We start from the raw sequence: 26,738 nt of genomic DNA on the forward strand, positions 1-26,738 counted from the left end.
TATTCCTACATGTAGCCTTTCAGAGCCAGTGGCATTTGCCTTGGTGCCTTGGGAGCACGATGACAATTGGGAGTAGTTCATTGGGGCGGTAACGGGTAGTAGAATTCTCCTTTGGGATCTATGACCTCGTCGAGCAACAATCCCGCTATTTCCTCTTGAAGTGCTCATATGCGCTTCACTGGTAGGAGCGTCTTCCGCACCGATTCAAACTGTTAAGAAGGAGATCAATATGCATGTGTATTAGTTATGTGACTAGATATCGATAATGACGTAAAAATTGTGAATAGTATTCTGTCAAACGCGCGTACCCATAGTTGTCTCTCAGTTTTGGTCCTTTCGGACGTCATGCTAATGTTCTCGAAAACGCAGTATGCACAATGATCTCTCCCCTGCGGCTGCTTCAGGGTCTTTACGAGAATATAATTTAATCAGATAATAATTAATCGAGCATGATAATTAATGGTATTGAAACTAGAATTAAAGAGATGCATGGTAAGATAGTACTACTTAATTAATTATACCTATGGTCGAAACCAATGCAGCCTTTCTCTCCATTCGCCTGGAACCTCTTTTGAATTCCTGAACTTTGCCCAAGCCCTGCCCGCCGGCAAAGAAAATGAATAAACGAGTTATTAAATAGTTGATATTAGGAAATGACGAACTAAAGAGGCCGACATATAATTAATAATGATTGAAATTACCTGTCAACTATCCCTTCATGGTTGTGTACTCTCTCTTCTCTTTAAGTAGTGAGTCCAGTACTTCAACTGTTCCTTCGTCAACTTTAATGATTAACAAGATCCAATGATAACTGCATGCACACACGTTTGCATGTCTTAATTAAGCAGACATGTGCATAACACTCATCAACTACCCTAAACCCTATACACTTAATTATTAACATCTAGCTAGTTAGTAAGTAAAAACAGAATTTGTAGTACAAGACAGTGTGACTCACGTGTAGTTGTAAGGAAGTAGTATATGTTCATTGGTATTGAGGCGCTTCAAGAACTCTAGCATGTTTTTCTCTACCTCTATTTGATACCATGCATATGTCCATGTTTCTTCATTAATGGTATTTGAGTCAATGAACCCAATGCCATAGCGTCCAGCTTTTTTCATTTCATACATCTTCATCCTCCATAATATACCACAGAAAAGAATATAGTGAGGATAATTACAGGTAATGATCAATCAATGAGCACTACAACTAGCTTGAGACTTGAATTACAGAAAGAAATCACTTACAGACAATACAAACTGACGATGGATTTGTCGAGTGTGTCTTGATGGAATAACTGAAATAGTTCTGAATACTCAATGGACAGAGCTAGCTTATGGAAGTAATACTCTTCCTTGACTTTCACCATGAGGCCCTCTCGATTGCTACTCTTGGTAATTTTCATGTACCAATCATGCAATTGATACATTCTCGTTGGGAGGTTCTTGACCTCCTCAGGCCTTACCAAAGGTTGGCCGCGGGCATATTTCCATTTTATCTCCTCCTCTTTAAGCTTAGGCATGGGCTCAATCTCGAGGAGTTGTCCAACAGTGACACCGAGCATTTCAGCGTTCCATCTATGCTCCTCGGTTATTACCAGCTGACCGGCGCCGGTACTCTCATGTGTTGGTACAACAAGCGGGGGGATCGATTGCGCCACCTGTTCTCCTAGTTGGGGAACAGTTTTCCCGCATTTTTGGCCAGCTGCTTGGCTCGAGCTCGAGCTCGACCCTTGTTGTCGTGCTCGATGTGCCTTCCTGATTTTGTGCTCATAGTCTGAGTCAATAGGCTTGGGAGCTGGTGGTCGCGCCATACGAATAAAGTGGTCAATCTTCTCCTCTAGCACTTTCTCCCTTGGCGGCGATGCCGGTTTTGGTGCGAAATGGGCCTCCACTTGGGCCTTCACTATGGCATCATTTTGCTCATTGGTCATGTCGTAAGGCCTCTGCGGAAGAGGCGCGAGGCTTTTTGGACCATATTGAAATCGCTTGCCTCCGCCTGTACCTCCTGCACTACCTCGACTTGTAGCACTATGCACCATAGCTACGGCGGCTCTCTTCCGCGATTGCTGAGGCAGCGGAGATGGCTGACGCGGTGTCGGACTTGGAGGGGGAGTGTCATGCGTTGGTGGACTTGGAAGAGGAGGAGTGGCCTCACACGTTGGCTGAGTTGAAGGAGGAGGAGTGGCCTCACGCATTGGCTGAGTTGAAGCAGGAGGAGTGGCCTAACGCAATGGCTGAGTTGAAGTAGGAGGAGTGGCCTCGCGCGTTGGCTGAGTTGAAGCAGGAGGAGTGGCCTCACGCGTTGGAGGAGCGTGAGTCGTCTTATCCTTGTCACCTCCTAGAATTTCAAGCTCTAGCTGACGCGATGTCGGTGGCCTTGGAAAGATGATGCAATCCTTTCTCCATAGGTTGATACAATGTATGGCCTCTCCCAGTGTGTGCTCCTCGTCACCTCCAGGAATGTAAAGCTGTAGCCCTGAATAATGGTCCACCACCTCATCAACCACGACACAAGCATAGCCATCTGCAATCGTTCTGCAATGGTAGGTTGCTGCGGGGGGATTTGTATAAGCAACGGCGTACGCTGCCTTCACAGATATGGTCTTTATTTTGAAGTGTAGCTCACAGTTAGTGTTGTGGCACCCCGGCTCAGAGAAACCGGAACACCCCGTATTCCATCCCAGAGACCGAGGAGAAGTCTTCTAGAATACGGCACTGCTTAGCATAGAACAAATCAGCTCTTTATTACAATCTATATGGGTACAAGGGGGGGGGGGGTTACATCGGCACGGTGAAACTACGCATGCCACAGTTGCTCCATGCAAGCAGCAGAACAACACGAAGCAGCGGAATGACTACTGGCAGCGGAACAGCGATGACGGTGGTGAACTCCACTCCGCAGGGACTCTGGCTGGAACGCTTATCCTAGCTCGCAAACAAGGAATCCACGGCAAACAAGCAATCAAATCCGGCATGACCTGCAAACAGGCATGACACGCCAGGTCAGTACATTGAATGTACTTGCAAGCTCACAACAACCAAAGCAATCAAGACAAACAATAGCATGGCAATTACAGGTTAACAAGGATTAACATAATATCATCAGAACAACATGGCATCAATAACATGATACAGCTAGCACAATATAAGCATGGCATGGACATATGAACATGATCAAACTAGCATGCAACATAATGACACTATCATGCACCAACTTACTCTGCTCGGGTAACCATCACCTGCACACACTTACCATCACGAACCTCACACGATCATCTCAGGATCCAATCAAGCTTGGTATTAACAATACCGTAGTAATCATTCATGACCACAAGGAGCTTGACCGTTACCCTGACTTTCGCATAACATCCCAAATATCCAACAAGTTGGTATTCACGATACCCCAGTGATCCTCTCTTGATCACATAAATATCAACCAACTTCTTTCATCATTGAACCGGGGTTTGTTATTAAGCAAATCATTATTATTACTGTTGACCCATAGTGTGACCAACTACGAACTGGGGCCATATCTGCGGGTGTGGCTATAGATAGATTAAACACACACACTCTGCAGAGGTTAGCACACTGTACCCACACCACGAAACCCTGGCCTCGCACTCCCATACGTGCGGACACGGCGTTCCGACAAAACCAATCTACTACCATGACGCTCTCTCGGCCACTCCGACCAACTCACCTTTGGGCTAAGTCCTAGGTGGCCCAGTGCCTACCAAAGGCACCAACGGCCACCGTCGTGGCAAAACGGTCCCAAACGGGGACAAGAATCCTTACAAAAACAACGGGCACACAAGGCTTATGCCGTCCTACCTGGCCAAGGTAGCGCCCGCGCATAACCTTTCCTCGCGGGAGGCACCGGTGAGAGGCATGACAATAGACCCAGTTAAGACCTTCACATAAGGTAAGCGTGTTTGCACTGGTCAGATCGATATGGTGGCACCATGACTCAGCCAACAGTTGTTCAAGTTCAATTTAATCTGGTTAAACTTGAATGCGACATGCTGAGCCTTGATAAAATAACATGATGCAACTACAATGCATGAACATGATATCAACATAAGCGTGGTGATGCATCATAATCAACGAGCATAACAACAACATTTAATCATCTATCTAGATGAGCATGGCATACTGACGAGCATAAATATCACAACTAGCACACTACTCATAGCATGACATGACACTAGCATCAAAATAACTACCATGCAATAATATAACGATAAAACGACCATGCAAGTATTTAATCAACTGGATGCAAAGAAACATGCATAACAACGGTACTCGGGACAAACGATAGTCAAGCACCGAAGACCATCACCAACATGTACTATTACCAAGCATTGCAAATATTAGTGTAATACTAGCATCAAGAACATAATAACAGAGTGCAAGAAAACATGACGGTAAACACCGATCCATGAGCATAACCGAAATAACGACAGCAGAAGCAAAACAACAGACAGTTATTAAAGATTCAAGTTGGAAACTGTCGTGGGAAACGAACACCTATGGGGCAGGGGCCCCTTCTCGGTCCGGCAGGGAGCGGAGATCGCACGAAGAGCGGATCGAGGCGAGCACACGAGCGATTTTACCCAGCTTCGGAGCTCTCCGGAGAGATAAAACTCCTACTGCTGCCTTGTGTTTGTATTGTGTTCTTGCTCGAGAGCGTGAGCGTTCTGTAGTTTCGAATGAGTCGAACCCCCTCTACGTTGCGCATGGGCCTCCTTTTATAGGCTAAAGGGGTCACCGACAGGTGGCAACGCAGGCAAGGGTACAAATGTAAAAAGGGTGGTAGGTACAACTGCTATCCACAGTGCATCCTACCTAACTCTGACGGCAGGGGACAAGAGCATTTAATGTCCGTCCGCGTCGCCCAAACAGTGCAGAAAAGCGACCGTTAGGGGCGCCACCGCTTGCCACGATGGCCTTCTCGTCATCTCCACTTGCCACCTCGCACCGCTTGGCTGCACAGCTTCCCGCCACGTGCGCCTGGAACGGTCCTGCGGCGACACGTCGACGGATGCGCTGGAGCGTAGGCACAGAGTGGTGGCTTCGCCGCGGCAAGCGCCTTTACGCGGTCGTTGTCTTGTCGCACCCGAAAGCTTGTCGCTCGTCGGGTCTTGCCGGGACGCGAGGCGCGTCCTGGCACGTTTTTTGTAAATGCCTTGGTTGGTCTTCCCGGCAAGCTCCTCTTGCCGGGGCCTTGTCCTCTCCGGCAAGCTCCTCTTGCCGGAGTCTTGTCTTCTCAGTTAAAATACTTTGTTCTTGAATGGAATCAATAGGAGCTACGGAGGATTTTGGCGGACGCCCGGCAAGCTTTGCCACGGGGCGCTGCGACTGCCCATGCACAAGTTCGGGATACTAAGGTACCCTACTTTAGTACACCGACAGGAGCCCCCGGGCCTGGGCCACACATGGTGCCGAGCGCTGTTGGGCCAGGCCCAAAACAGGGCACGGGCACACGCGGCCTGGTCCATACCAAATCTAACTCTGTATCCACCGCGCCCTCCCGTAACGGCACGCGTGAAACGCGGCGTCGTGGGAGAAATCGTGGGTGATTCTTTAACCGAAAAAGGCGTAACGTTCGCGTCCTCCTCTTTATAAGAGGGGGAAACAGGGGTCGTCCCCCACCTTCGCCACTTGCGGTTCCTTCCTCAGAAAGCTCCGCCGCTCCCTCCCGCTTCCCAAAGCCGAAAGAGAGCAGCACTCCGTTCCCGTCGCCGCCGTCGCCGCCAACGCCCCCGTCCTCTTCCACCGCCTCCGCCATGGCTCTGAAGACCGGGAAGGGCGCGAAGTCGGCTGAGGCGCTGCGGCTTGAGGCGCTGCGCAAGGAGCGAGCACTTTTCCCCCCCGAGCTCACCGCGAAGGCGCTGCGGGAGTGGTTCTATCTTTTCTGGTCGACGGAGACGCGGGCGCATCCGCGCACGCAGGTACTCTCCGCCGAAGCTTCTACTTCGAAGCGGTGTCCAAAAGGATACTACTTCTTCCCCTTGTTCTTCTATTGCGGACTCTGCCCGCCCTTTTCTGATTTCTTCTACGACATTATGAACACGTACGGGCTCCATCTCCTCGACTTCACCCCCAACGCCGTTCTGACCATGGCGGTTTTCGCGCATCTTTGTGAGAACTTCGTCGGAATCCACCCAAATGTAGCCCTTTTCCGCCACTACTTCATGCCCCGGGTCGAGAAAGGAGAGCCCTTGTCCGACGGGATCGCCTGGATCTCGAGAACCGGCAAGAAGGAGGCCTATCTGGATGGGGAACTCCGTAGCAAATGGGATGAGTGGAGAGCGGAGTGGTGTTGGATTGTTGACGCGGATCCGCAACCATTCACCAACCTGCGCCAAGCCCGAGTAGTGCGCGGCGGTGATTGGAGCGCTCTGGCGGCGGACGATGCTAGACTGATTGCCGGGCTACTCTCTCCACTTCTTCTTGCTCTTCGGGAAGTTCTCCTGTTTGAAGGAAACGGACAATCTGCTGTGCCCATGCTGGAGCTTGTGGCTCGACAACAAGGACTAAAGGCACGTATGCTGCTGTGGGAACATCCGCTTCTACGGCAAGAACCTGCGGTTCAGCCGGAGCGTGGTGTTCCCCGATAAGCTTGCCGGAGCAAAACTTGTCGGGGGCGTCTGCTTCAACGAAACAAACCATAGGGCTTGTCGGAGCAGACTGCCCCTCAGCACTCTTTGTGTTGATTTTGGGGACCTTCTTGGCGGTGGCTTCGGGGAGCTCTGCCGGAAAGTAGTCACCAGAAACCAACTTCCTCTTCTTGTTCTGTCCAGTCGACGGTGTTACAGATGGTTGAGTAAGCTTGAGCACAAAAATTCCTGGTTCCACAGGTAACTTGAGTGCGGCGCACTTTGACAGGCCGTCTGCAATGTCATTCTGGGCTCTCGGAACGTGTTCCATCTGCAGGCCGTCAAAATGCTCTTCCAATTTTCTCACTTCGTCAATGTAAGCTTCCATCAACGGACTCTGATAATCTGTGTTTACTTGGCGGACGACAAGCTGTGAGTCCCCCCTGACAATGAGCTTCTTGATCCCAAGGTCTGCAGCGATCCTGAGTCCGGCAAGCAAACCTTCATACTCTGCAGTATTGTTTGTTGCTTGCTCCTTGGGAAAGTGCATCTGGACCACGTACTTGAGGTGCTCTCTGGTGGGTGCGACAAGCAACACGCCCGCACCGGCGCCTTGCAGCGAGAAGGCACCATCAAAGTACATGACCCATTCTTTATTTGCCTCCTTGACGGGGATTCTCGTTTCCGGAATTTCTTCATCACGTGTTGGCGTCCATTCTGCTATGAACTCCGCCAATGCTCGGCTCTGGATAGTTGAGGTACTCTCAAACTTGAGGCCAAAACTTGACAGTTCCAGTGCCCACTCGACAATCCTGCCTGTTGCTTCTGGATTTTGCAATATCCTCTTCAACGAAAAGCGAGTGACAACTGTGATCTCATGTGCTTGAAAGTAATGACGCAGCTTCCTCGAGGCCATGAGAAGGCCGAAAAGCAATTTCTGCACACCAGAGTATCTTGATCTGGCCCCCTGCAGAAGGGAACTGACAAAGTAAACTGGGCGCTGCACGATTTTCTTCTGTTTCTCCTCTTGTGGCTGTGCAGATTCATCCTTGTCGGGACCAGAGCTTGTCGGAGAAGCCCCCTGCTTGTCGCTGGATGCGCTTGCCGCGGCCACTGGCTCATCATCCGCCTCCCTTTCCGCTACTAACATAGCACTAACCACCTGATTGGTTGCCTCTAGATATAGCAGCAACTTCTCTTGCGGCTTAGGTGCGACAAGTATTGGAGTGGAGGACAGGTATCTCTTCAGTCCTGGAGCGCAGCCTCCGCCTCTGGAGTCCATTTCATTGGACCTGCCTTTTTCAAAATTTTGAAAAATGGCAGGGCGCGCTCCGCGGACTTAGAGATGAACCTGCTGAGAGCAGCTACACAGCCGGCAAGCCTTCGCACATCCTTGACGCGCTTCGGTGCTTCAATCTGCTCAATGGCCTTGATCTTGTCGGGATTGGCTTCAGTCCCTCGCTGAGATACAAAGAACCCGAGAAGCTTGCCGGAGGGGACTCCAAACACACACTTCTCGGGATTCAACTTGAGATTGATCTTGCGCAGATTTGCAAAGGTCTCGTCCAAATCCTGGATCAGAGTTGCTCTGTCTTTGCTCTTGACCACTATGTCATCCATGTAAGCTTCCACATTTCTGTGCAACTGTGGCTCAAAAGCTTCGTGGACTACCCTTGCAAATGTCGAACCAGCATTCTTTAGTCCGAAAGGCATTCGTACAAAGCAGTATGTGCCACATGGAGTAATGAATGCGGTTTTCTCCTCATCCTCTTCTGCCATGAAGATCTAATGATATCCTGAATATGCATCAAGAAATGACAGCAGATCACATCCGGCTGTGGAGTCAACAATCTGGTCAATGCGCGGCAAGGGAAATGGGTCTTTGGGACAAGCTTTATTAACATCAGTGAAGTCAATACAAAGCCTCCATTTCCCGTTTGCCTTGCGCACGACTACAGGATTGGCCAGCCACGTTGGATGGAGTACTCCTCTGACAAGACCTGCTGCTTCCAACTTCTTGATCTCTTCTGCAATGAATTCTTGACGCTCCACTGCTTGTTTCCTGACTTTCTGTTTGACGGGCCGCGTGTGAGGACAGACGACAAGGTGGTGCTCAATTACTTTCCTGGGAACACCGGGGATATCAGACGGTTGCCATGCAAACACGTCGACATTCGCCCGCAGGAAAGCAATGAGCGCGCTTTCCTATTTAGGGTCAAGCGTGGCACTGATGGTGAAGGTACCATCAGTGCCGTCCTCCTTGGCGGCCACTTTCTTGGTCTCTGGTGAAGCTGTCTTTGCCTTCTTACACTTGCCGGTGGAGCTCGATGGTGCGTCCTCGACGGTAGCGCAGCACTCCGAAGAGGTGCGCTTGCCGGAGTGGGCATCAGAGCTGCTCTTGCCGGACTTGGTCTTCTTCTTCCCCCCGGGGAGCTTCAGCGGCAAGTGGTTTGCGTTCTGCTGCGGCTGCTGCTTCCCGATAGATCTTGTCGGTACAGATAAGGGCATCCTTCTTGTCGCCATGGACAGAAATGACACTTATCGGACCGGGCATCTTGAGCACGTTGTAGGCATAGTGAGAGGCTGCCATGAACTTGGCGAGTGCGGGACGACCGAGTATCCCATTGTAGGGCAATGGGAAATCAGCAACGTCAAAAGTGACCCTCTCAGTCCTGAAGTTTAGCTCGCTGGCAAATGTTACCGGCAACGTGATCTTCCCCTTCGGCTTGCTCCTTCCCGGGTTGATTCCTTGGAAAGTGCCGGTCTCTTCGAGCTCACTGTCGGGGATCTGGAGCTTCTGGAGTACCGCTGAGGAGATCAGGTTCAAGCCGGCCCCGCCGTCAACTAGCATCTTTGTGACCTTGAGGTTGCGGATAGTTGGTGAAACCAACATCGGCAAGCACCCGACCGCAGTTATGCGATCAGGGTGATCCTCAACATCAAAGATGATAGGCGTGCTGGACCACTTTAGAGGCTTGCGCGACTCAACTGATGGTTCTGCTGCATTAACTTCCCGCACCCACTGTTTGAGCTGGCGGTGCAAAGTATGCAGAGAAGACCGTCGTCGACGCACAAAACCTCTGTTGCTTTCTGAAACTCCTGCTCGTCGGCCTCATCCTCATCCATCTCTTCATCTTCATCTTCGTCATCATCCTTGTCGCGGCCGCGGGGAGGCCTGTCTCCTTGCCGCTGCTTAGCCTTGCCGTGGCGCCCTCCCCTGCCGGGACGCTTCTTGCCGGATCCTCCACCACCTTCTTGGGCCTTCTCCTTGTCGCGTCGCTCGTATTCAGCCTTCTGCAGTTCAACAAGCTGCTCAACTTTCTTGCAGGTCTGGAGATCATGGCCCTTGGTGCGGTGGATCTTGCAGTACTGCTTGCCGGAGCCATCCTGCTTGTCAGCGGCCACCACGGCCTCGCCGGAGTTACTAGCTTTGGCCTTCTCGGTGCCACCTCCGTTGCCGGACTGCTCCACGACTAGTACATCTTTTGCTTTCCTCTTTCTGTTGTTCCGCCGCCGGTTTTTCCTTGCCGGGGTGGCATCCTCACTGTCAGACCCTTCTGCTCCTGCATTCTCTCCGGGGAGTTTCCTCCCCTCTTCAGCACGTGCACACCTGTCGGGCAGGGCATATAGCTCACTGACGTATCTAATCTTGCACATCGCCATCTCCTCCCTCATCCTGCGGTTTCGCACGTTCTGATGGAACGCGCTGATGACTGCGGCAGGGTGGACGTCTGGGATGTTGCGCTGCACTTGGCTAAATCTCTGAATGTACTTGCGCAGGGGTTCTCCTTCCTTCTGGGCGAGCAGATGAAGATCGCTTTCCTGGCCATGGGGCTTGTGGCCGCCTGTGAAGGCGCCGACAAACTGATGGCACAGATCCGCCCATGAGGAGATGGAGTCGTCCGGCAAGTGCATGAGCCACGATCTGACGTTGGGCTTGAGCACCAGCGGGAAGTAGTTGGCGAGGATCTTCTCGTCGCGTCCCCCGGCCGCCTGCACCGCGATGGTGTAGATGCTGAGGAACTCCGACGGATGTATCCTACCGTCGTACTTCTCGGGTACGTCTGGCTTGAAGTTCTTGGTACTGGGCCACTGGACTTGCCGCAGCTCACGGGTAAACGCAGGGCAACCTACCGCGTACGGCAAGTCACCTGGTTCCCCTGGCGCATGCATGTCGACAGCAGGCCCAGCGCGTTGGTTGGACTGACGCCACGCTTCTCTTCGGCGCTCGATGCGGGTACGAGCGTCTTCCTGCTGTCGTTCGTGAAGAATTTGGCGCTGATCGCGACGAGCTCGCGGATCCGACGACGCGGTGGAGTCACTGTCGAGGTTGACCCGGCGAGTCGGCGATCTTGGCCTTCGGGGCGGAGAGTGCACGGAAGTTGCACCTCCTCTGGTCTTGTCGTCATCGGCCCGCGCCTAGGCGTCTTGCCGCAGCTTTGACGTGCTCGGTTGCCGGGGAGTGTCGCCGTTGGTGAAGCTGATGAGGCTCTGAATGGTGGCCCTCCAGTCGTCGATCTTGTCCGACGCTGGAGGGTAATCTAGGAGCAGTTGGGCTCGAGCCAACGCTTCTTCTGGACTCTTGGGCGGTGGTGGCAAACGGTGCAAGGAGCGGGATACACTCGAACTTCTAACTGGGTTAGAAGGAGCAGCATCCCGTCCAGGCGACCGCGCCACGCTCGTGTCGGCGTGCTGACGTGCATGCTGGCCTTGAGCGTCCCGAGTTCCACCAGCTTGGCCTTGTTCCAACGCAAGTACGGTGCTAGGAGCACCATGGGGTTGTCGGTCCCGCGCCTCCTGAGAAGGACGCGGTGCGTGCACGGACGCCGAGGTTTGTGCAACCTTGTCCTTGGACCTGGTAGCATAATGATCTCCCTCGTCGGCGCCCGTTCTTCCGCCGGCGTCTACCCCACCACCCGTTTGCTCCGGTGGTGGTGGGATCGACGCGGACGGAGCAGCCACCTCGGAAGTCTTCTTCTTCGGTGGCATGTCGATGAAGATGTTGACGATGCGGCTCGCGTGAACACCGGATCAGGTTCACACAACCTCGACGCCCCCTACCTGGCGCGCCAAAGATGTCGTGGGAAACGAACACCTATGGGGCAGGGGCCCCTTCTCGGTCCGGCAGGGAGCGGAGATCGCACGAAGAGCGGATCGAGGCGAGCACACGAGCGATTTTACCCAGCTTCGGAGCTCTCCGGAGAGATAAAACTCCTACTGCTGCCTTGTGTTTATATTGTGTTCTTGCTCGAGAGCGTGAGCGTTCTGTAGTTTCGAATGAGTCGAACCCCCTCTACGTTGCGCATGGGCCTCCTTTTATAGGCTAAAGGGGTCACCGACAGGTGGCAATGCAGGCAAGGGTACAAATGTAAAAAGGGTGGTAGGTACAACTGCTATCCATAGTGCATCCTACCTAACTCTGACGGCAGGGGACAAGAGCATTTAATGTCCGTCCGCGTCGCCCAAACAGTGCAGAAAAGCGACCGTTAGGGGCGCCACCGCTTGCCACGATGGCCTTCTCGTCATCTCCACTTGCCACCTCGCACCGCTTGGCTGCACAGCTTCCCGCCACGTGCGCCTGAAACGGTCTTGCGGCGACACGTCGACGGATGCGTTGGAGCGTAGGCACAGAGTGGTGGCTTCGCCGCGGCAAGCGCCTTGCCGTGGTCGTTGTCTTGTCGCACCCGAAAGCTTGTCGCTCGTCGGGTCTTGCCGGGACGCGAGGCGCGTCGCGGCACGTTTTTTGTAAATGCCTTGGTTGGTCTTCCCGGCAAGCTCCTCTTGCCGGGGCCTTGTCCTCTCCGGAAAGCTCCTCTTGCCGGAGTCTTGTCTTCTCAGTTAAAACACTTTGTTCTTGAATGGCATCAATAGGAGCTACGGAGGATCTTGGCAAACGCCCGACAAGCTTTGCTGCGGGGCGCTGCGACTGCCCGTGCACAAGTTCGGGATACTAAGGTACCCCTACTTTAGTACACCGACAGAAACCAATGCTTCTGCATGGCTATCATGCAAATGGTGGTTGTGGCTTGCCTAGGGATGAAGAAGGCTCCAGGAAGAAGTGTGGAACGACCGCGGAAAGAATCACCGGAAAGGGTTCACTCTCGGAGGGGGCTGATTAGGGGCAAGGGAAAAATGGTCATTTTCAGAATGTTGAAACATAGTGAAAATGGTGGGAATAGAACGAGCTCGACAAGACGAAGACGTGGGCGTTGGATTCACCTCGATCGGAGTTACGATTGCGGAGTTATGAGGTGAAGAAGATCAGGGGATTTTTTCCGCAAAAAGAATATTCACAGACGGATCCCTGAGTGGATAAGACAGAGGCGTAAATTTGAAATACGCATTCACACGAATGTGCTTCCACTTATCCACGTCAGCGTGGACGTGGTCAACGCGGGGCCAGCTCCTGAGGCAGACGGGTGGGGCCCGTTCACCTCTCTCTCTCCTCCTCGCCTCGTCTTCAACCTCTCGTGCGCCCGCTGCACAGAGGGAAGGCGCGCGCTGCGGGCGGCCATCCGGCCGGCTCCGTCCACCTCTCGCGGTGCATGCTCGGCACACCGGCGAGCTCGTGGAAGAGTGGCGCATCCATCCCTGGGGTGCACGGACTCCGGGAGGGACCGAGGCAGCGGTGGTGAAGACTCCGGCGGGAATGGCTTCGGGTGCGGATGGGCCTGCGGTCATCATGGATCCAGCGAGGGGGAGAGGGCGCAGGGAGGATCGCCGGAGTTCAGTGAGTTGAGTGGTGGTGACAAGGGGAGGAGTTGGGCTCCGGTTGCAGCGAATTTAGGAGGAGTCCAGAGGTGGCCATGGCGGCGATGGGCAGCAAAGAGAGCTCCTGGAGCTCGAAGAACAGGTTAAGGAGGGCTCTAGGAAGGAGGTGAGGTCAATGAGGATCTCGGGAGGGGCTCGGAGTGGCTATATATAGCCGGGCCGAGGCGGTTGAGCTCAGGTGCCACCACGGACGCGTGTCCGGCGCCGCGGACGCGTGTGCTCGCACATGAGCTCGGAGAAGACGACGAGGAGGGAACGGACGAACGCCAGGGGTCACGAAGACGAGCGGAGCTTGAGGACAAGGGAGAAAGAGGCCAACAGAGGACAAGACGACGGTCGATGATACGTCTCCAACGTATCTATAATTTTTGATTGTTCCATGCTATTATATTACCCCTTTTGGATGTTTATGGGCTTTATTTTACACATTTATATCATTTTTGGGACTAACCTACTAACCGAAGGCCCAGCAGTATTGCTGTTTTTTTGCCTATTTCAGTATTTCGAAGAAAAGGAATATCAAACGGAGTCCATATGGAATGAAACCTTCGGGACCGTGATTTTTGGAACGAACATGATCCAGAGGACTTGGAGTGCAAGTCAAGAAGCAGCCGAGGCGGCCACGAGAGGGTAGGGCGCCCCCCCCTATAGGGCGCGCCCCCTGTCTTGTGGGCCCCTCGGGCAGCCACCGACGTACTTCTTCCTCCTATATAAGCCTACGTACCCCGAAAACATCCATGGAGCCAACGAAACACAATTTCCACCGCCGTAACCTTCTGTATCCGCGAGATCCCATCTTGGAGCCTTCGCTCGCGCTCTGCCGGAGGGGGAATCGACCACGGAGGGCTTCTACATCAGCACCATAGCTCCTCCGATGAGTTGTGAGTAGTTTACCATAGACCTTCGGGTCCATAGTTATTAGCTAGATGGCTTCTTCTCTCTTTTTGGATCTCAATACAATGTTCTCCCCCTCTCTTGTGGAGATCTATTCGATGTAAACTCTTTTTGCGGTGTGTTTGTCGAGATCCAATGAATTGTGGGTTTATGATCAAGTTTATCTATGAGAAATATTTGAATCTCCTCTGAATTATTTTATTTATGATTGAGTTATCTTCGCAAATCTATTCGAATTATCAGTTTGGTTTGGCCTACTAGATTGATCTTTCTTGCCATGGGAGAAGTGCTTAGCTTTGGGTTCAATCTTGCGGTGTCCTTACCCAGTAACAGCAGGGGTTGCAAGGCACGTATTGTATTGTTGCCATCGAGGATAAAAAGATGGGGTTTATATCATATTGCATGAGTTTATCCCTCTACATCATGTCATCTTGCTTAAGGCGTTACTTTGTTCTTATGAACTTAATACTCTAGATGCAGGCAGGAGTCAGTCGATGTGTGGAGTAATAGTAGTAGATGCAGGCAGGAGTCGGTCTACTTGTCACGGATGTGATGCCTATATACATGATCATGCCTAGATAATCTCATAATTATTCGCTTTTCTATCAATTGCTCGACAGTAATTTGTTCACCCACCGTAATACTTATGCTATCTTGAGAGAAGCCACTAGTGAAACCTATGGCCCCCGGGTCTATCTCTTATCATATTTTCTTCCAGTCTACTTTTATTTGCATCTTTACTTTTTGCATCTATATTATAAAATACCAAAAATATATTTATCTTATCATACTATCTCTATCAGATCTCACTTTCGCAAGTGGCCGTGAAGGGATTGACAACCTGTTTATTGCGTTGGTTGCGAGTTCTTTGTTTCTTTGTGTAGGTGCGTGGGACTTTTGAGGAGCCTCCTACTGGATTGATACCTTGGTTCTCAAAACTGAGGGAAATACTTACGCTACTATTGTTGCATCACCCTTTCCTCTTCAAGGAAAACCAACGCAATATCAAGACGTAGCAAGAAGGATTTCTGGCGCTGTTGCCAGGGAGGTCTTCGCTCAAGTCAAGACATACCAAGTACCCATCACAAACTCATCTCCCTCGCATTTACATTATTTGCCATTTGCCTCTTGTTTTCCTCTCCCCCACTTCACCCTTGCCATTTTATTCGCCCTCTCTTTCCCAATCTCCTCCTTTCTTTCGCTTGCCCGTTGTTTGCTCGTCGTTATGTCTAGTTCCTTATCCGCTCCTATGTCTCCCGAGTTTGAAGTTCTTCACTTCAAGCAAAGGCAAGGAGAAAACTTAAAAGATGCTTGGTATAGGATGATGGAATCTTATCACAAGTGCACCCTAGAGGTGAACTTTAGAATTCTTCTTCGCAATTTTTATGTTGGGTTAAATATGACGCATAGACAACTCTTGGACTGCATTGCCAAGGGAAACTTTATTGAAATTGATCCCAGTATCACGCATAAAATTATAGAGGGAATAGTAGGAACACTACCTCAAAAGGGAGGACCACATCCTACCCAAGAAGAAACCCAAGTGTTTGGAAATATTTGCGAAGTAACAAAAATATTACAAAAGTCTCTTGAGCCTCTTAAAAGTGTTAGCGGAAATCTTCACCGCATGAATATGTTGATTACTCTTTGCAATAAGCGGTTGGATTCTTTAGATCTAAAAATTTCTGAGTATGAAGGGAAGCAGAAAGCACCTCCCGGATTCGAGCATGACTCCGCTAAAAAACTGAAAATTAAAGATGGCACTACTTAGATCTATCTTCGCTTTTATGCCTAGCTAGGGGCGTTAAACGGTAGCGCTAGTTGGGAGGCAACCCAATTTTCTTTGTGTTCTTTGTTTTTGTTCCTCTTTAGTAATAAATTTTGCATCTACCTTCTGTTTAGATGTGTTTTTATCTTTTAATTAGTGTTTGTGCCAAGTAGAACCTATAGGATAACCTATGATGATAGTTGATTTGATTCTGCTGAAAAACAGAAACTTTGCGCGCACGAATTTAGTTTTGTTAAATCACAGAAATATGCTTTTGCGTTGATTATTTTTGCTTCCGATCAATAGGAAAATTTTCTAGGACTTCATATTTTTGTAGGATTTTTAAAGTTCCAGAAGTTTGCGTTAGATTGCTACAGACTGTTCTGTTTTTGATAGATTCTGTTTTTCGTGTGTTGTTTGCTTATTTTGATGCATCTATGGCTAGTATAATAGTTTATAAACCATAGTGAAGTTGGAATACAGTAGGCTTAACACCAAAATAAATAAAGAATGAGTTCATTATAGTACCTTATGTGGTGGTTTTGTTTTCTTTCACTAACGGAGCTTATAAGATTTCCTGTTGAGTTTTGTGTTGTGAAGTTTTCAAGTTTGGGGTAAAGCTTTTATGCACTATGGAATAAGGAGTGGAAAGAGCCTAAGCTTGGGGATGCCCATGGCACCCCAAGATATTCAAGGATAGCCAAAATCCTAAGCTTGGGGATGCCCCGGGAAGGCATCCCCTCTTTCGTCTTCGTTCATTGGTAACTTTACTTGGAGCTATATTTTTATTCGCCAGATGATATGTGTTTTGCTTGGAGCGTCGTGTATTATATTAGTCTTTGCTTTTTAGTTTACCACAATCATCCTTGCTGTACACACCTTTTGGGAGAAGCCTACTTGATTAGAATTTGCTAGAATACTCTATGTGCTTCACTTATATCTTTTGAGCTTGATAGTTTTTGCTCTAGTGCTTCACTTATATCTTTTAGAGCACGGCGGTGACTTATTTTTGTAGAAATTGCTAGTCTCTCATGCTTCACTTATATTATTTTGAGAGTCTTTTAGAACAGCATGGTATTTGCTATGGTTATAAAATTGGTCCTAGAATGGTAGGCATCCAAGTTGGGTATAATAAAAACTATCATAGGAAGTGAATTGGATGCTATGATCAATTCGATACTTGATAATTGTTTTGAGATAGGGAGGTAGTGATATTAAAGTCATGCTAGTAGGGTGATTATGAATTTAAAGAATGCTTGTGTTGAAGTTAGCAAGTCCTGTAGCATGCACGTATGGTTAAAGTTGTGTAACAAATTTGAAACATGAAGTGTACCTAGCTTGTGCATCCTTATGAGTGGCGGTCGGGGACGAGCGATGGTCTTTTCCTACCAATCTATCCCCCTAGGAGCATGTGCGTAGTGCTTGATTTTTGATGACTTCTAAATTTTTGCAATAAGTATATGAGTTTTTTGACTAATGTTGAGTCCATGGATTATACGCACTTTTACCTTTCCGCCATTGCTAGCCTCTTCGGTACCGTGCATTGCCCTTTCTCACCTTGAGAGTTGGTGCAAACTTCGCCGATGCATCCAAACCCCGTGATACGATATGCTCTATCACACATAAACCTCCTTATATCTTCCTCAAAATAGCCATCATACCTACCTATTATGGCATTTCCATAGCCATTCCGAGATATATTGCCATGCAACTTTCTACCGTTCCGTTCATCATTATCATGACATGCTTTACTTTTGTCATATTGCCATTGCATGATCATGTAGTTGACATCGTATTTGTGGCAAAGCCACCATGCATTATTTTTCATACATGTCACTCTTGATTCATTGCACCATCCCAGTACACCGCCGGAGGCATTCATATAGAGTCATATCTTGTTCTAGTTTCAAGTTGTAATTCATATGTTGTAATCAATGAAAGTATGATGATCATCATTATTAGAGCATTGCCCCAAAAGAAAAAGAAGAAGAAAGGCCAAAAAAAGAAAAAAACAGAGAAAGGCCAAAGAAAGAAAAAAGGGAAAGAAAAAAAGGAAAAGAAAAAAAAGAAAATAAATAAAAGGGGCAATGTTACTATCTCTTTTTCCACACTTATGCTTGAAAGTAGCACCTTGTTCTTCATGCAGTGAGTCTCATATATTGTGCTTCAAAGTAGCACGATGGATTTCATGTAGTGAGTCTCATATATTGTGCTTCAAAGTAGCACCATGTTTTTCATATAGTGAGTCTCATAAGTTGTCTTTTTCATACTAGTGGGAATTTTTCATTATAGAACTTGGCTTGTATATTCCTACAATGGGCTTCCTCAAATGCCCTAGGTCTTCGTGAGCAAGCAAGTTGGATGCACACCCACTAGTTTTATTTTGTTGAGCATTCATTTATAGCTCTAGTGCATCCGTTGCATGGCAATCCCTACTCCTCATGTTGACATCAATTGATGGGAATCTTCATAGCCCGTTGATTATCCTCGTCAATGTGAGACTTTCTCCTTTTTTTGTCTTCTCCACACAATCCCCATCATCATATTCTATTCCACCCATAGTGCTATATCCACGGCTCACGCTCATGTATTGCGTGAAGGATGAAAAAGTTTGAGATTATTTAAGTATGAAACAATTGCTTGGCTTGTCATCGGGGGTATAGAAGTTGGGAACATCTTTGTGTGATGAAAATGAAGCATAGCCTAACTATATGATTTTGTAGGGATGAACTTTCTTCTGCCATGTTATTTTGAGAAGACATGATTACTTTGATTAGTATGCTTGAAGTGTTACTATTTCTTTTATCAATATGAACTTTTGTTTTGAATCATTTGGATCTGAACATTCATGCCACAATAAAGAAAATTACATTGAGAATTATGCTAGGTAGCATTCCACATCAAAAATTCTGTTTTTATCATTTACCTACTCGAGGACGAGCAGGAATTCAGCTTTGGGATGCTTGATACGTCTCCAATGTATCTATAATTTTTTATTGTTCCATGCTATTATATTACCCCTTTTGGATGTTTATGGGATCTATTTTACACATCTATATCATTTTTGGGACTAACCTCCTAACCGGAGGCCCAGCCCGTATTGCTATTTTTTCTGCCTATTTCAGTATTTCGAAGAAAAGGAATATCAAACGGAGTCCAAACGGAATGAAACCTTCTGGAGCGTGATTTTTGGAACGAACGTGATCCAGAGGACTTGGAGTGCAAGTCAAGAAGCAGCCGAGGCGGCCACGAGAGGGTAGGGCGCCCCGCCCTATAGGGCGCACCCCCTGTCTCGTGGGCCCCTCGGGCAGCCACCGACGTACTTTTTCCTCCTATATAAGCCTACGTACCCCGAAAACATCCAGTGAGCCAACGAAACACAATTTCCACCGTCGTAACCTTCTGTATCCGCGAGATCCCATCTTGGAGCCTTCGTCGGCGCTCTGCCAGAGGGGGAATCGACCATGGAGGGCTTCTACATCAACCCCATAGCCCCTCCGATGAGTTGTGAGTAGTTTACCACAGACCTTCGGGTCCATAGTTATTAGCTAGATGGCTTCTTCTCTCTTTTTGGATCTCAATACAATGCTCTCCCCCTCTCTTGTGGAGATCTATTCGATGTAAACTCTTTTTGCGGTGTGTTTGTCGAGATCCGATGAATTGTGGGTTTATGATCAAGTTTATCTATGAGAAATATTTGAATCTCCTCTGAATTATTTTATGTATGATTGAGTTATCTTTGCAAGTCTCTTCGAATTATCAGTTTGGTTTGGCCTACTAGATTGATCTTTCTTGCCATGGGAGAAGTGCTTAGCTTTGGGTTCAATCTTGCGGTGTCCTTACCCAGTGACAGCAGGGGTTGCAAGGCATGTATTGTATTGTTGCCATCGAGGATAAAAAGATGGGGTTTATATCATATTGCATGAGTTTATCCCTCTACATCATGTCATCTTGCTTAAGGCGTTACTCTGTTCTTATGAACTTAATACTCTAGATGCAGGCAGGAGTCGGTCGATGTTTGGAGTAATAGTAGTAGATGCAGGCAGGAGTCGGTCTACTTTTCACGGACGTGATGCCTATATACATGATCATGCCTAGATAATCTCATAATTATTCACTTTTCTATCAATTGCTCGACAGTAATTTGTTCACCCACCGTAATACTTATGCTATCTTGAGAGAAGCCACTAGTGAAGCCTATGGACCCCCGGTCTATCTCTTACCATATTTGCTTCCAGTCTACTTTTATTTGCATCTTTACTTTTTGCATCTATATTATAAAATACCAAAAATATATTTATCTTATCATACTATCTCTATCAGATCTCACTTTCGCAAGTGCCCGTGAAGGGATTGACAACCCCTTTATTGCGTTGGTTGCGAGTTCTTTGTTTCTTTGTGTAGGTGCGTGGGACTTTTGAGGAGCCTCCTACTGGATTGATACCTTGGTTCTCAAAACTGAGGGAAATACTTACGCTACTATTGTTGCATCACCCTTTCCTCTTCAAGGAAAACCAACGCAAGCTCAAGACGTAGCAGTCAGCTACAACACGCACACAGTGCGGCGAGGGGGGCGGCTCACCGGAGAAGAAGACGGATGGGAAAGGGCTCAGGGCGACGCAGTCGATCACGGGGAGGCTACTAGACATGGCTGCGGGTCGAGACGAGGAGAGAACGGACAGGCACAGCGCCGAGATGGAACCAGAGCGCGCTTAATGCATGCCAGGGCGGTGGTCACCGCGTGAGCTAGCAAGGAGGGGACGCGAGAGGCAGGGAAACGCTGTCTAGTGTTTTGTCCTTCCATCAGAGAGGCTGAGGGAAGCGATAGATCAAGAATAGGTGCATTGAATCGATGGGATTTTTCCTCTGAAGTTTGCGGTGTCAGTTTTGGATGAGCACTTGTGATCAACATCAACTTGATTGGGTCAAATGGGGTTGGCTGGGATGTTTAACTATGGGAGGACTATAATCCTGGTGGTTTTGGAGGCAAAAAGACGAAAGCTTAATATAGTTGCTTTGCAACTGACCAAAAGGGTCCAGAATCAAGATCATGATGATGCTCTCACATGGGGTATCCACTTGAGCTCAACTTCGGCAAGGCTGAGTTATTTGGTCATATGAAGATGCTGAAAAGATTTCATACCATTTGGATAAACCAAAATGGTACTTCGTTCACAAACATTTCCACTGACCAGAAACTTGCAAACATTCTAGAGGCAAATTGGCTAGATGGAATATGCTCAGTTTGGGTGGAGATAGGTTATATGGATAGGAGAAGGCCTAGAAAAATTTTCAGCCATAATGGAGCAAGATAAAATATACTTGCTTCACAAACTAAATTTTTTGACAGAATCAAAGATTGGAATATGTGCTCACATGGGAGCATTACATGATCTCAACTTTGGTGGAGAGCTATGATTTGATGATATGAAGTACCATGCAAAATTGCAACTCATTTGGATATGCCTAGCTTGTACCTCCTTCACAAAGTTTCTTTTTGGACAGAAACTTTGGAAAATAATAATTAAATGACTACTAGGAAAATGAGGTTGCATTTTGGCATGTGTCAATGATATGGACAGGAAAAGATGTCCAATGAGTTTGAGGTCAATTGGGCAAAGGAAAATAGCACTTGCTTCACAATGTGCCATTTAGGGCAGAATATGAAATGAATTATTTGACGATGATGATAAACATGGCAAATGAAATGTTTTGCCATATTTGAGGAAGATATGACCCAAACAATTTATGAGAATTATTTGGGAATTTTAGGAGTGATGGAAATATAGGTTGCTTCACAACCTAGGGCTAAAAGGATAATTCCTTTAATAGAAAAGGAATATTCCCAATAAAAAGAATATTGGGATTTGGGCTAGGATGAAAATGACAGGGTCTAGGGTTGGATAGGGGATGACAAGCCACTCTAGAAGCAAAGAAGAGGGCATCTTCTTCAGTTTCCAGACCACAAAGCCACGGAAAAAGAAAACTCGGGCAAAAACCTCAGAAAATCAAAAGAAAAAGAAAGGGCCAAAAATCAGGTTGTTACAAACCTTACCCCCTTAAAGAAATCTCGTCCTCGAGATTTGGTTGCTCAGGGAACAACTCTGAATATATCTGACCTTAAGGAAACCGTTTCCAACTCGGGTATCCCTTTTTCCTTTATTGTTGGTCCCACTAAATTTTGTTTGACTGGCTGACTGTCTCTGAGGTTTTATCCACATTCTAACAGATCTTACCTCACATACTCACGTTTATACTGGCTCCACTTCTTTTCATATCTACTGACTTATCTAAGATTACCCTGACCGAAGTATATCTGCGTCTCACAAATTCGAGGGTGATTTCTGATGGCTGTGTCTGTACTCACAATCTTCCATAAATTGGTGACCAGATTTTCCTGATGAACACCCAAGCTCTGACTCCTTGCATTGGGTTTCTCCACTAAAGGCATGTCCTTCGGGTTCCAAACTGTGAGTTGAGGCATACTGCTGAATTGACCATTGATCTGTCTTAACAAACCCAGGTATTCGATACTGGCAAAGCTGAGCACATGCAGTCAACTGAGCGGGTTGTCTGGATATGGAGTTCCTTACCAAAATTGAGTAGGCCCCCTTAGGTGAATATCCATGGTGATCCATACTGACACAGACTGTCCGGGGCATCTGCACCATGCAGTTCTTGCAACAATTTTCACACCTGCATCACTGGTCTTGCTCCTTCATTACTGTTTTCCTTGTCTGGATCCTTGGGTGAAGGAGCGGGGTCATATTATCTCTCTGTGTGACCATAGTTTCTGTCGGGTGCAATATTCTGACTGGCATACTCTTATCTGCATCTTCTGACATGGTAACCCATTAATTGGTCGGTTCAACACCTCTCAAGTGCTGACCATAGGAAAATGATCATCCGAACCCTTGCAAGAAATTGGCAAATAAATCAGTAGCCACCAGAACGGTCTTTACAACTCAGATCTGGGACATTACTGAGATAACTCAACCACGGCTCAGGACGGCCGAAAAGCAGCTCAGAGCATGAGACCGGGTCGATAAGAAGAAAGTGGCAACTCCCTAAAATAGCCAAAAGTAGCTATAGGTCTACTGTCACAAAAAGAAACTCACAGCTGTACGAGACGGCCGGAAAGCAGCTCAGAACTCGTGACAGTCGTTGAAGAGAGAAATAAAAATCGACATCCACCCCGGATAGCTAAAAATACCTCAGATCACAGGCGTGGTGCCATCACTTGAGAAAAGGAGACAAGGGCTCATCAGGATCATCTTCCAGGTTCACCGGTACTTGTACAGAGCTTAGTGTTGTCGTCAATCCTCATAGTCCTTTGTCACACTGAGGTGTATATCTGGCTTGCTTCACATATATCTAAGAATCTGATTCCCGAGGCAGACTTGTGTTCTGACTGATTCTTGCTTCTGATCAACTATTGCGGATCTGATTCTGACATCTGTTGTCAATTCACAATGTATTATCTTGTACTAGTGCCGTACTGAGGACGATTGGATGGCTTATGCTGAAAACCATCGATAGTATCTTGCCGAGTAAGACTGGGCTTCGTGCTGAAACAGGAATTGCTGGACCATCCTCCTTTCTGAGTATGTGGCACATCCTTGCTTTCTTCCAGGCATATCATGTTTCAAAATCATCCTCCACGAAGAATCAAACCTTGTATCTGAACCATGCCTTTGACTGAAATTGAACTGTTGGTCTCGCACATAGCTTATCTTCTTGTTGATCTGATCATTTCTGTCATGAAGAGTGCACTCTAAGGCAAATTTGATTATCCGTATTTTTGTAAGGAGTGCATGCTAATGCAAACATGATACTGACTGCCCATCCAGGATTCCTTTTGCCTTCAGACGAGATATTCCAAATTTCACTGCAGTCTGCTGATAATTCCATTCTTTTTAGCTGAGTTTCCAATCAGTTGAAATCCTTGTTGATTCTTCATGTCCGGTATCGGTTGACGAGAAACTTTAATAAGGGGAAAATTTGTAACACCGAAGGCCCAAAGAAAGAAACAAAAGAAACGACGAGAACAAAAGCACACAAGCACACACATAATATAAAGCAATCAACACATATTACTGCTACTCACACAATAATATGCATGCACGCCTAAGCACACAATTGTCGCTGAAGCTCTGGTACTACGGTCTAATATGCTGTGGCAGTGTGCACGAAAGTGAAATCCATGTGTGGAAGGAGTTGGCGTAACCAAGGCTACACCAAGCGCTGGCTGAACACCGGCTGGATGTAGATGGATACGGAGGCGAGGACCGACTTGGGGATCATGGGTCGAAACACCAAGGTCACGACCACATCATCATGCGTACGGAAGGGAATCATACACGTCCAAAGAACGAGATGACAGGGCAAACTAGGGGAGGAAAAACAAGACTGCTGGCATTGCCCTCTTTTGATAACAAAGATCAGTAAGGGTTGCCAAAGGGACGAGATGGATGGCACGATTCGGGATAGAGGCAGGTCTATCACCGAAATAATATGGGTGGGTGGCGGAAGGATATTGACGTGATACCTGAGCATAACTCCTGCAAATGGTGTCTGGAACACTCGGTCCCAGGCCATCACTCTGCTGGGACAGAGATGACACCGAACACTGGAGAGCAGGCATGCTAAGAAGGAGGGTGCGGGTAGTGGATCGAAACCGATGCCACCAACACTCACAAGATTAACCGTTAGTGATCAGATAATGAGTGTATATGCATACTATGCAACAAACAAATGTAGCAATCAAGTGCAACAAACCAACTGGGGTCTATTCTACCGTTTTCTAACGTTCGCGTGGGCTAGAGCATCCTACAGCTTGACCTGCTCTGATACCAAGCCTATGGCACCCCGGCTCAGAGAAACCGGAACGCCCCGTATTCCAGCCCAGAGATCGAGGAGAAGTCTTCTAGAATACGGCACTGCTTAGCATAGAACAAATCAGCTCTTTATTACAATCTATATGGGTACAAGGGGGGTTACATCGACACGGCGAAACTACGCGTGCCACGGTTGCTCCATGCAAGCAGCAGAACAACACGAAGCAGCGGAATGACTACTAGCAGCGGAACAACAATGACGGTGGTGAACTCCACTGCGCAGGGACTCTGGCTGGAACGCTTATCTAGATCGCAAACAAGGAATCCACGGCAAACACGCAATCAAATCTGGCATGACCTGCAAATTGGCATGACACGCCAGGTCAGTACATTGAATGTACTTGCAAGCTCACAGCAACCAAAGCAATCAAGACAAACAATAGCATGGCAATTACATGTTAACAAGGATTAACATAATATCATCAGAACAACATGGCATCAATAACATGATACAGCTAGCATAATATAAGCATGGCATGAACATATAAACATGATCAAACTAGCATGCAACATAATGACACTATCATGCACCAACTTACTCTGCTCGGGTAACCATCACCTGCACCCACTTACCATCACGGACCTCACACGATCATCTCAGGATCCAATCAAGCTAGGTATTAACAATACCGTAGTAATCATTCATGACCACAAGGAACTTGACCGTTACCCTTGACTTTCGCATAACATCCCAAATATCCAACAAGTTGGTATTCACGATACCGCAGTGGTCCTCTTTCGATCACATAAATATCAACTAACTTCTTTCATCATTGAACCGGGGTTGTTATTAAGCAAATCATTATTATTACTGTTGACCCATAGTGTGACCAACTACGAACTGGGCCCATATCTGGGGGCGCGACTATCGATAGACTAAACACACACACTCTGCAGTGGTTAGCACACTGTACCCACACCACGGAACCCTGGCCTCGCACTCCCATGCGTGCGGACACGGCGTTCCGACAAAACCGATCTACTGCCATGACGCTCTCCTGGCCACTCCGACCAACTCCCCTTTGGGCTAAGTCCTGGGTGGCCCCGTGCCTACCAAAGGCACCAACGACCACCGTCGTGGCAAAACGGTCCCAAACGGGGACAAGGATCCTTACAAAAACAACAGGCACACAAGGCTTATGCTTTCCTACCTGGCCAAGGTAGCGCCCGCGCATAACCTTCCCTCGCGGGAGGCACCAGTGAGAGGCATGACAATAGACCCAGTTAGGATCTTCCCATAAGGTAAGCGTGGTTGCACTAGTCAGATCGATATGGTGGCACCATGACTCAGCCAACAGTTGTTCAAGTTTAATTTAATCTGGTTAAACTTGAATGCGACATGCTAAGCCATGATAAAATAACATGATGCAACTACAATGCATGAACATGATATCAACATAAGCATGGTGATGCATCATAATCAACGAGCATAACAACAACATTTAATCATTTATCTAGATGAGCATGGCATACTGACGAGCATAAATATCACAACTAGCACACTACTCATAGCATGGCATGACACTAGCATCAAAATAACTACCATGCAATAATATAACGATAAAATGACCATGCAAGTATTTAATCAACTAGATGCAAAGAAACATGCAGAACAACGGTACTCAGGACAAACGATAGTCATGCACCAAAGACCATCACCAACATGTACTATTACCAAGTATTGCCAATATTAATGTAATACTAGCATCAAGAACATAATAACAGAGTGCAAGAAACATGACGGTAAACACCGATCCATGAGCATAACCGAAATAACGACAACAGAAGCAAAACAACAAACAACTA

Source organism: Triticum dicoccoides, chromosome 4B (genome assembly GCF_002162155.2).
Source record: "Triticum dicoccoides isolate Atlit2015 ecotype Zavitan chromosome 4B, WEW_v2.0, whole genome shotgun sequence".
Classification (NCBI taxonomy): Eukaryota; Viridiplantae; Streptophyta; class Magnoliopsida; order Poales; family Poaceae; genus Triticum; species Triticum dicoccoides.